This window comes from Chelonoidis abingdonii, chromosome 24 (assembly GCF_003597395.2).
Source record: "Chelonoidis abingdonii isolate Lonesome George chromosome 24, CheloAbing_2.0, whole genome shotgun sequence".
NCBI classification, from domain to species: domain Eukaryota; kingdom Metazoa; phylum Chordata; order Testudines; family Testudinidae; genus Chelonoidis; species Chelonoidis abingdonii.
The window spans coordinates 26,717,664-26,727,656 of NC_133792.1; the positions used below are offsets into that span (position 1 = coordinate 26,717,664).

General features: G+C 42.6%; 1 protein-coding gene across 1 annotated transcript in view; it reads right to left on the reverse strand.

The window, feature by feature from the left end:
- Positions 1–9,198, reverse strand: part of LOC116825090 (beta-1,4-galactosyltransferase galt-1-like) — a 14,883-nt gene extending 5,685 nt beyond the window's left edge. The window contains exon 1 of the mRNA XM_032780805.2: positions 8,971–9,198. The gene's annotated coding sequence lies outside the window, so the exon portion shown is untranslated. The remainder of the gene's footprint in view (positions 1–8,970) is intronic.
- Positions 9,199–9,993: the final 795 nt, after the last annotated feature.

The window sequence follows — 9,993 nt, forward strand, 5'->3', positions numbered from 1 at the left end:
CTCTCTCTCTCTCTCTCTCTCTCTCTCTCTCTCTCTCACATGGTGGAGGCTGTTTGTGAGCAGGCCAGGTTGGTGGTGACAGCAGCAAACCATTGTAAAGGGCAGCTCAAGTTACAAAGCAGGGATGACACAGCTACACAGTCTGGATTGGTATATCACAAGGAGTCTCCCACCCATCAGGAGCTGCTGTAATCACCCACGTACGGGATATTATGATGTAGGTCCCTCTCAATCTCTCCTGTTGAAACTTCCATTTTCGATAAATAAATAAAGAGTCATGGGGAAGGGGGCAAGGCACGCGAGAGAGAGAGAATGACTCCATATCCTGATAGCTAAGGCATCCAGCTGGGAGGTGGGAGACCCAGGGTCCAGTCCCCCTGCTCCAATGATTATGTCTCCAAAGTGGAACAGCTTCAGGGGGAGAGACTGAGGAGTGCCACATCAGAATATTCCACAGCTCAGGGAATTAGAATGCTCTCCTGAGGGGTGGGAGACCTGTGTTTAAACCCTCTTTCTCCATTAGGCGGAGAAAAGAATTGAACCTCATCCTGAATAAGTGCTCTAACCACTGAGATAAGAGTTAGAAAGGTGGCAGGGGCATCACCAATGCAAGAAACAGAGGCTGAACAGGCAAGAATGGCTTAGGCACCTAACTCCATGAGAGGGATTGGCTTAAGACATACACCTCTCATTGACATCTCCAATTGGGTAGTTTAGGTGAGTTCCTGTCTAGTGTGCTGGCTTTTATAGGTCCCTTTCTTAGGCACCTGTCTGTTCCCCTTGCACTGTATTGGGTGCCTGTCAGGGTATACTCCCAAAATCTGAACTCGGGGGTACAGATGTTGGGACCTGCATGAAAGACTCCCTAAGCTTATCGTCTACCACTTAGGCTAAAACTCTTCCAAGGCACAGTGCTCTTGAGGCAGTTGGCCTTTACAGGCCCCAGCTCATTACATTTGAAGCATTGCCCTGCTGATTGTGGGCTGGGGCGAGGTGGGTTGTTGGAAAGTAGGGTGGTGGGACAAGAGGCATCTGGGGTTTCTCTGGCTGCATGGAGGGCTCCTCCTTGTGACCTGGGGCCTTGGGCTGACCCCTATGGTGGGGTGTTATCTTGGGTTGCCACTTCTGGTATCCCCACCAACTGCTACTAGCTGTCTTCTTCTCCACCACCTCCACCCATTTGGCTCCAATTTCCCCTGCCTCAATTATCGTTTTGTGCTTCCTATCTAGATGTATCTTTCTGTTTCTTCAGGAACACCCTTTAAGAACTGTTCCATTTCTATTAGGAAAAGGAGATCTTCCAGACACTTAACCTTTGCTCCTGATATACAGGCCTCACACTTAGTAGGCATGTTTGGGAAATGCTACTTCTGGTTTTCACTTGAGGGCTCTGAACCATCGACGGGCATGTCGTGGGTTAGCCCCATCCTAATTCTGGCCTTTTGTTTAAAAAGTTAATACTCATTCATGTGTTCTTTAGGCATTTCAGCTGCCACCTCTGCTCAGGGTCCACTGAGCTGTGACCTCAGCTCTACCATGTACTGGTCTTCAGAGATGCTGTACCCAAGGCAGGCCCTTTCAAAATCTTCTAAGGCAGCATCTGTATCATTGCCTATCTTGTATGTGGGATACATCTTGGAATGGGGAGCGGTACCTGGAGTAGAGTTGTTAGGGCCACCTGGGCGGTTTGGGCCATTTGCCTGATTCAGCTTAGCCTTTTCCAGCTCCATTTCTAAGCATATCTTCTCCCTCTTCTTCTCCACTGCAGAGCACTTCTCCTCTGCCTCATTTTCTAAGTGCCTCATTTCCATGAAGAACTTCCTGTCTTCCGCAGTTAGAGCTCGGTCTGGGTTAAGGGCCTCCTGCCATCTTGGCACCTGGATCTCGGTTTGGGGAGGGTTGACCATCCCTGCTGGGAAATTTCTGGTCCCGTAGCCTCTCCCAGCAGTTCTGCCATGGGATTGGATGTCTGGGTCTATCTTCTCCTGGGCGTGCCGCTTTGGGAAGATGAGTTGCTCTAGGGTTTCGGTGCCCGATTGCAATTTCATGCACTGGGCTGTTTCTTGCCCTAATCTACCCCAGCTATCTTGTTGCCACAAGAATTAGAAAAAATAAACTGCTTGTTGGACTCTCTGGCTGTGCAGGCTGAACCCTTTGCATGGCTGTTCCCCCTCAGGCACCAAAGAAGAGAAACAAAAACCTCCTTGGCTTTCTAGCAGCCAAAAGGAAAAATGTGTCCTTTTAAAATCCCGAGGTCTGTGCTTCTGGTTCAAAATGATCCCCCCACTGTGCCACCATGTCAGGGCATACCCTCCCAAATGTGAACTCTGGGGTATGGATGTGGGGACCCACATGAAGACCCCCTAAGCTTATCTTCTACTGGCTTAGGTTAAAACTCTTCCAAGGCACAGTCTTCTGCCTTGGACATATATTGCTGCCACCATAAAGTGATTTTCATAAATATTCAAGGAAAGGTCACTTGGAATCCCTATCCCCCAAAAATATCCCCCCAAGCCTCTTCACCCCCTTTCCTGGGGAGGCTTGAGAATAAAATGCCAACCTGTTGCCTTAGTAATGTGACCATAGACCAACCCCTTGTCCAAGGACTTTGGAATCAAAGGATTTTTTTTTAAAAAGGTAAATTTTATTAAACGAGAAAGAACACAGCTGAAAATTCAGGCTTTAGGGATTAAACATCAAAAATAACTTTCGTGGGGTTCAGCTTAAAGGCTACAAGCAAAACAAAAGCACCTGGAGTTAGCATAAACCAAAACAACCAAAAAGGTTCCTAATTGCATCTGTCTTAACTTTTCCTGTGCAACTTACATATCTGGGGTTCCAAATGAAGAGTTTCTAGATATCATGCTGATGATTTCCCATACCTGGCTTAAAGATTACAGCTTGTTGCTGCCTTCCCCTCTCTCCAGCCCGAGACACAAAGACCACGCCCCCAGCAGTTTTTCCAATTTGTAAGGGTACAGCCTCCCTATTGGTTCCTCTGGTCAGGTGCCAGCTCAAGGTAAGCTTATCTTAACCCTTTACAGGTAAGGCAATTAGGGTACAGCTGCTAAGGAGGATTCTATAGCTACTGACTGGCTGGGTGTCCATAAAAGGTAGCTACACTGCTCATTTTTCACAGTGCCTAAGACAGTGATTTTGAAGGCACCTGAAAGTTAAGCATTGTGATGCTCAGCATCACCACACCTAAATCCCTTTGTGAATATGGCCCTGAGTCCACAACAGTTGATGAGGCTTCCATTTTCATATTATTTAATAGGCTTTTTCAGCAAGAAGTTTGCTACAGAAAATACATCAATATCATCTGACACCTGGATTTAAGCCAGATCAAGTAGGAGAGATTGCATGCTATTATAAGCCTCTTCCCAAATCTGGACCTTAGCGTCCAAAAATCTGAGTGCCTAGCATGAACCCCTCTAAGCTCAATTTACCAGCTTAGATCTGATCTCGCTGCCACCATCCAAAATTTCCAGGGTTTTGGCCCCCTCTGGTCTCCCCAAAACCTTCCCTGGAGGGACCCCAAGACTCAGAAACCCTGAGCCTACAACAAAGGGAAATAACCCACTTCCCTTCCCTCTCTCTCTCCCACCCAGACTTTCCTCTCTGGGCTAACCTGAGAGTATTGATGCAATCTCTTTACATCACAATACCAAGAAGCATGTCTCCTTTATTCCACGAAGAGACAAACCCCAAATACAAGGAAACAGAAAAGATTCTCTCTCTCTTCCCCCATAGCTTCTTCCCGCCCTGGGACACTAGGAGAGTTAAACACAGAGCGTAGTCTTTCCCCTCCCCCCTGTCTTTCCTTTCTCCTTAACCAGAGAAAAACTCAAACAGGTTTTAAAAAGAAAGCTTTATATAAAAAAGAAAGAAAAAAGACATAAACATATTCTCTGTAACAAGATGACAATACAGGGCTATTGCTTATAAGAAAAATATGAATAAACAGTCTGATTCAAAAAGATATCCAATTTGAAACATTCCAGCAAGTTACACACATGTAAATACACCCAAAACAACATAAAAGCCTATATTGTTTTTCTACCTGTACTTACAAGTTGGAAACAGAAGATTAGAAGATAGAAAAAAGCTTCTCATAGCTGAGAGAGAGACCAAAGACTCAGACCCCAAAACATCCCCTCCCTGACTTTTCAGTTTCCTGATTGGTCCTCTGGTCAGGTGTTTGGTTCCTTTTGTTAACCCTTTACAGGTAAAAGAACATTAACCCTTAGCTATCTGTTTATGACACATGCCAATGCTTGTGAAGGGTTACTTATTGAGAAAGGCTTCTGTGACGTTATTGACATGAACTGTGACCACATAGATTATTGTTGCAACCAATGTCCTATAGTTGCACCAAATCTTGTACAAAGGAGATCCAGTAAGGTGTCTATGAAAAGGTTATGATTTGCTAGTTTTGATTATGCTTTCTGTATGCATTTACCATTTTTGTATTTAAAGTTACAAGTACTGGCTCTATACCTGGATTTCAAATGTTGGCTCCTGGGGTAACGCCTACGAAGTAATCAGTCAGATATGATATGTAAGATATCTGCAAAAATGTTATAATTTATCAAATATGATAATCTTGTTTATATGTTTGTATTGCCTTTGTATTATGGGTTATAGATATGTATGTATGTCTGTATTTCAAACTTGTGTTATGCTTCTGGGTGACACCCCCATGCAGGTTGGCATCAGCACTGCCTAGCCTGCTTGATGGCCCTTTAAGAACCATCAGCTATACAACCGACCCATTGAGAGAAGGCAGATACATTTTATGACTCAGCAAGGCATGCAGGGACATGCCTATGGAGAGAACTCTAGGGCTTTCAAACCAGGTGCTGGGCAGCTTGTGTTTGAAACAAAGGAAGTACAGGCCACATGGCAAGAGACTATAAAAGGTAGCTGCATCTTCTCCATTTTGTCTTCAATCCTGCTTCTTATTTCTGGAGGAACTTTGCTACAAACTGAAGCTCTGAACAATGGACTGAATGATGCATTCAAGCTGTGGATGTACACCAGAGACTTAACTTAAGCCAGCAGTTCATTCCATCACTGCTACAAGCCTGAAACAAGAACTTTGCCATTACTGTATGTAATTCCATTTAACCAATTTTAACTCTCATCTATATTTTTCTTTTTATGAATAAACCTTTAAATTCTAAAGGATTGGCAATAGCATGATTTGTGGGTAAGATCTGACTTGTATATTGACCTGGCTCTGGGGCTTGGTCCTTTGGGATCAGGAGAACCTTTTTTTTTAATTTTACTGGGGTATTGGTTTTCATAACCATTCATCCCCATGAGTGGTGCTGGTGGTGATACTGGGAAACTGGAGCATCTGAGGGAATTGCTTGTACGACCCTTGGATAGCCAGTGGGGAAAACCGAAGTCCTCTCTGTTTGGCTGGTTTGGTGCCTTAGTAGTAAAAGACCCCTAGCTTTGGACTGTGACTGCCCTGCCCTGTCCTGAATTGATACTCTCAGTAGTGTCCTGCCAAAGGTCGCTGTGTTACAGCTTCTCATCTCCACCAAGTATTTAGGCCAACAGCAGGCATTGAAAGATGGGCTGCTTAGGGTTTGGCTTCAGGAAAGAATCCCATTTCTCCAGGGTTTTTTTGCTTGTAAGCACTTTTCTAAGTTGCAGAAGCACTTTCTGTAGTAGACGGGGAAGGTCTAAACAGAAAATATTGTGAGGAGTCATTTCAAGTTATCTATCTTGGTTTCTAGCAAGCCTCCCCAACCCCACAGTTTCTAATTTAAGTTTCTCCTCCCTGACAGGAGAGGGAAGTGTTTAGTCAGATTATTCAAAATTCTGTGTGTGTGTGTGTGTGTGTGTGTTTGTGTGTTAAAAGCTGTTTAACAAAGGGCTTGTCTCTCTCTGAGTCTGTTGAGGGAGCAATGATACTGAATCTAACTGAGGGGTGAAATATCTCCCTCTACAGTTCTCCAAGGAGTTCTCTAGGAAAAACAGCCAAGGCATGGCATGACACTCAAAATTATTTCTTCTTTCCCTATAATGAAAGAGAAGTATAGAGCACTGTTTTGTTTCCTTTGCAACTTCACCTTTTAGACTCTGTACCAGAAGTTAAGGACACAAACTCTATTTCCACCTTAAAAACTGACTTGCTGCATTATCTTTCACAAGTCACTTCACCTCTCTGTAATATTTAACCACCTCAGAGAGCTCAGGCTGTTAGCTCTTTTTAAACTGTACACTCTTTGGGGCAGGGGCTGACAAGCACAATGAGGTCAACCAGGCAGAGGTCTCAGGCACTACTGTTATATAAATGTTAAATGATAATAAAAAATGATGGTGCAGGGCTCAATGCATTAATGTTTACAGCATATAAAGATTCTTGGATGGAAGGTGGCCTAGAAGTGCAAAATAATATTAATTATGCAGACTAGGAAAATTGGACATGAAGGGATGATGTCTTTCTTGTTCTGGCAGGTGGGTTTGGATGAGATTCTTCAATGGAAAAATCAATGCATTGCACAATGCAAGGAAAATGTGTTTCTAGTGGGTGTCAATGCTGCAGGAAATCACATGTTCAGAAGAGAAGTAAAATTGCTAAGTACTTGGTTTACTGTTCTCATTCGTATTATAGATTAACTAATACTGATTGTACAACTTGTAGGAATTAAGCACAAATTTAGGAAGTTTGTCCATATGTTTCTTGTCAGAAGTAATGTAGTCCTTTGCCTTTTTATCTAAGGATCTTAGATGTTCATGTCTTAGTTCTCGTGACATATATTTCAATGATTCATAGATTACTCAGTTCATTGCAAAATTAGAACAGCTGAGCATATATACTTTAAAATGTATATTTCTTGCACTTTGATAGCACTTTGTAGTAGAGGATCTCAAAGCACTTAAATACTAATTAAGCCCCTTCATGAGCACAGTATTATTTCTAACTTAGAGAGAGAAAGAAAAGTGAGGGACAGAGAATGTGATCCACCCAAGGCATGTGGCAAGACTGGGAATAGAACCTAGCTATACTGAGCCATGGCCCCCTGCTCCAACACCCTTTCTGATGTATTAAAGAGGCCCTGTTTCACCTCTATAATTAAGGGTAGATTCAGTTTTTCCATTTAAAACAGGCATTCAACCTCATATGATGCATCTTCTCCAAATGTAGAGAACATAATCTGTTAATTAAGATTGAATTTTCTGAGGACTTTCAACTAAATCTGTTAATTCAGGAGTTTAAATTAATTTTAAATGGGACCTTTACAAATTTTTCTGAATCTTTCGCCTTTTTTCAGATCCCTCTAGCTAACAAACAGCTGTTAGTTACCCTTCACACTTGCAATATAGTTAAAACTACTTAAAATCTGAGGAACAGATACAATTCACTTTGCTTAATAATCAGCTACTTTCTTCAAATATGACAAATTTTTGGGGAGGAAATCCCTTCCTGACACCTGAAAGTATTCAGCTGAAACCCTGAAAATGAGGTTTTAGGAACATAATAAACTGAAAGTGAGCCCTAGAAGTGTTGATCCCTGCCCCATCTCACAAGCAATCCCATCATACAATTGCAGTCATATATTTGTCCAGCTCACTTTTAAAAAATAATTAAGTTATTTACTCTGACAGCTCCTGTTGGGAGTGTGTTCCAGAACTTCTCCCCTCTGATGGTTAGAAACTATCTACTAATTTCCCCCCCTAAAATTTGTTCATGGCCAGTTTATTTCCATTAGTTCTTGTGCCAGCATTGTCCTTTAGCTTAAATAGCTCTTCACCCTCCTGATATTTACCCCATAATGAATGTAGTGAGAGCACTCATATCCACTTTTAGCCTTCTTTTGGCTTCTCTCTGTGCTCTATGGTTAGAAAACTGGAGAGGAAACTGCAGAGGAAGTCTATGCTGCAGACCTCAGTTCAGTCAGAAGGAGTGGTGGCCAAACTTCCTGGAGAGGAGAACTGTGAGCTCCAACACTGGGGCTTGACTGCCACTGTTGAAGCACCATGGCTTTGGGAGAGGCTCCAATGCTTTAGAAGCCACAGCTGGCCCAGGTAAACAGATGTGGCACTTGACAGGCTTTTCCACCCCAGGAATGCAGGCACTATTGTGTTAGAGTTAGGATTACAGGTAATGAAGACCACACCTACCATTGCACCCCTGAATTCTCTCCCCCCAGCTTCTTACATGTGCTGTATTAAAAACCCAGGGAATACCACGATTTTTTTAAAACAAAATGTTTAAGATTGTTCTTAAGGATTTGCTTTGGGAGGATAGGAAATGTTAAACTTGACCATGGAAACGCCAAGTTACGAGACATCTATCTGTACCAAGTTCACAGAGACTGCTCTAATTTACAGCAACCTCCCAGTAGCTGTCTATGGCCAAGAGTTGCTAGTGTGCAACTGCAAAGTAAAATGGCCACTCTTCTCCTGCTCCCTCCCAGATATTCTCTGAGGGCAGTGCAGAAGGGCAACACAGGGCTACGTACACTGGCTCTTTTACTGGCCCTACACTTGGAGAAACCCCCCAGGGGAGGGGGCTTTTTTATGCTTCTGGAGCAGGGGCCAGAATCTGGCTCCAAGACTATTTTCCTGTCACAGAAATTTGTGTTGGGCCATTATTACTCAGTGCAACTGTAATGTAATCATACTCAGGATTTAGAGTACTTCCGAAACAAAACATGAAAGAGAGTAAATTATTCTCTCAAACTTTATAGACATTTCAGCAGCAGTACAGAATGTTTAAGATATATTTACCATACTCCTAATTTCAAACTATTTATTGCAGTGTGTTGCTGTTTCCTCTCTCCCCCCATTCTATACAACAGAAAGCAGATAACATTTAGCATTTTTTTCTTGAATTAATCTGGTGTATCGAAAACACAATATCTCTACTCCTTATAATTAATGCTTTGCTAAATGCATGTTACAATAAAGATAAAACTGTCAATAGTTAAAATACAATGTATGTATTACCTGTTATCGCCTCTGCTTCTTCTGGATGTAATTATGAACAAAGGTAATTTAAAATAACTTTAACTGGATACGTAGAGAATAATCCCCTGAGACCAAGCGTATGTCACAAATGCCTTCTGGAGCAAAAGACTCAGGAAACTATTGTTCAGTCCTCCAATAAGCTTTCAGAATTTTTTTTTGCCATTAGAGATCCTGCCAGTTATCTGTCAGTTGCTTAAATTTACCCCAAAATTAATTATTCAAACCGATGCGTGATCATTACTCAACACAGAAAGAGAAGCTGGAAGTGAGCAAATCAAATCCCAGCACAATACCTAGGCGATGTGCCAAAGCATTTTATTTGGAACACGTGGTGTTTAATTTTAACAGCAGTGACTAGCTTCTAGAAAAACAGGTTTTTTTTCCCTTGAGGAAGGCTGTCAGTATCCTCCCAGTGGCTTCCCTTTGCATTCTTGCAAGGGCAAACCTACGCCCCTATGACATTGAATGCTGTCCAAGCACAGCCATGTTTAGACTTTTACAATTTTTCAAGATACATTAGCTAGGTGAGGGGTTTTTTTTATGGCAGGTACTTTTCTGTTGGAACAACAAGGAGTCCTTGTGGGATATTAGAGACTAACTAATTTATTTCGGTATAAGCTTTCATGGGCTAAAACCCACTTCATCAGCTGCATGGGTTTTAACCCATGAACGCTTATACCCAAATAAATTTTTTAGTCTCTAAGGTGCCACAAGGACTCGTCGTTGGTTTTGCTCTTACAGACTAACACAGCTACCACTCTGAAATCTGTCACTTTTCTGTTGGGGGTGAGGAAGGGAAAGTCTGAGTTCCACCTGTCTGCCACCCACATCTTTGGAACAAACTAACCCAGTTGTTTTGGCAGTTTTAACAGCTGGTTTTAATTTCAAGGAGTTTTGTTGGACAAGTGAAGAGTCCTACACTTAGGAAGGAAGAATCCCATTCACCGCTACAGGCTGAGGACCAACTGGCTAAGCAGAAGTTCTGCAGAAAAGGACGTGGGG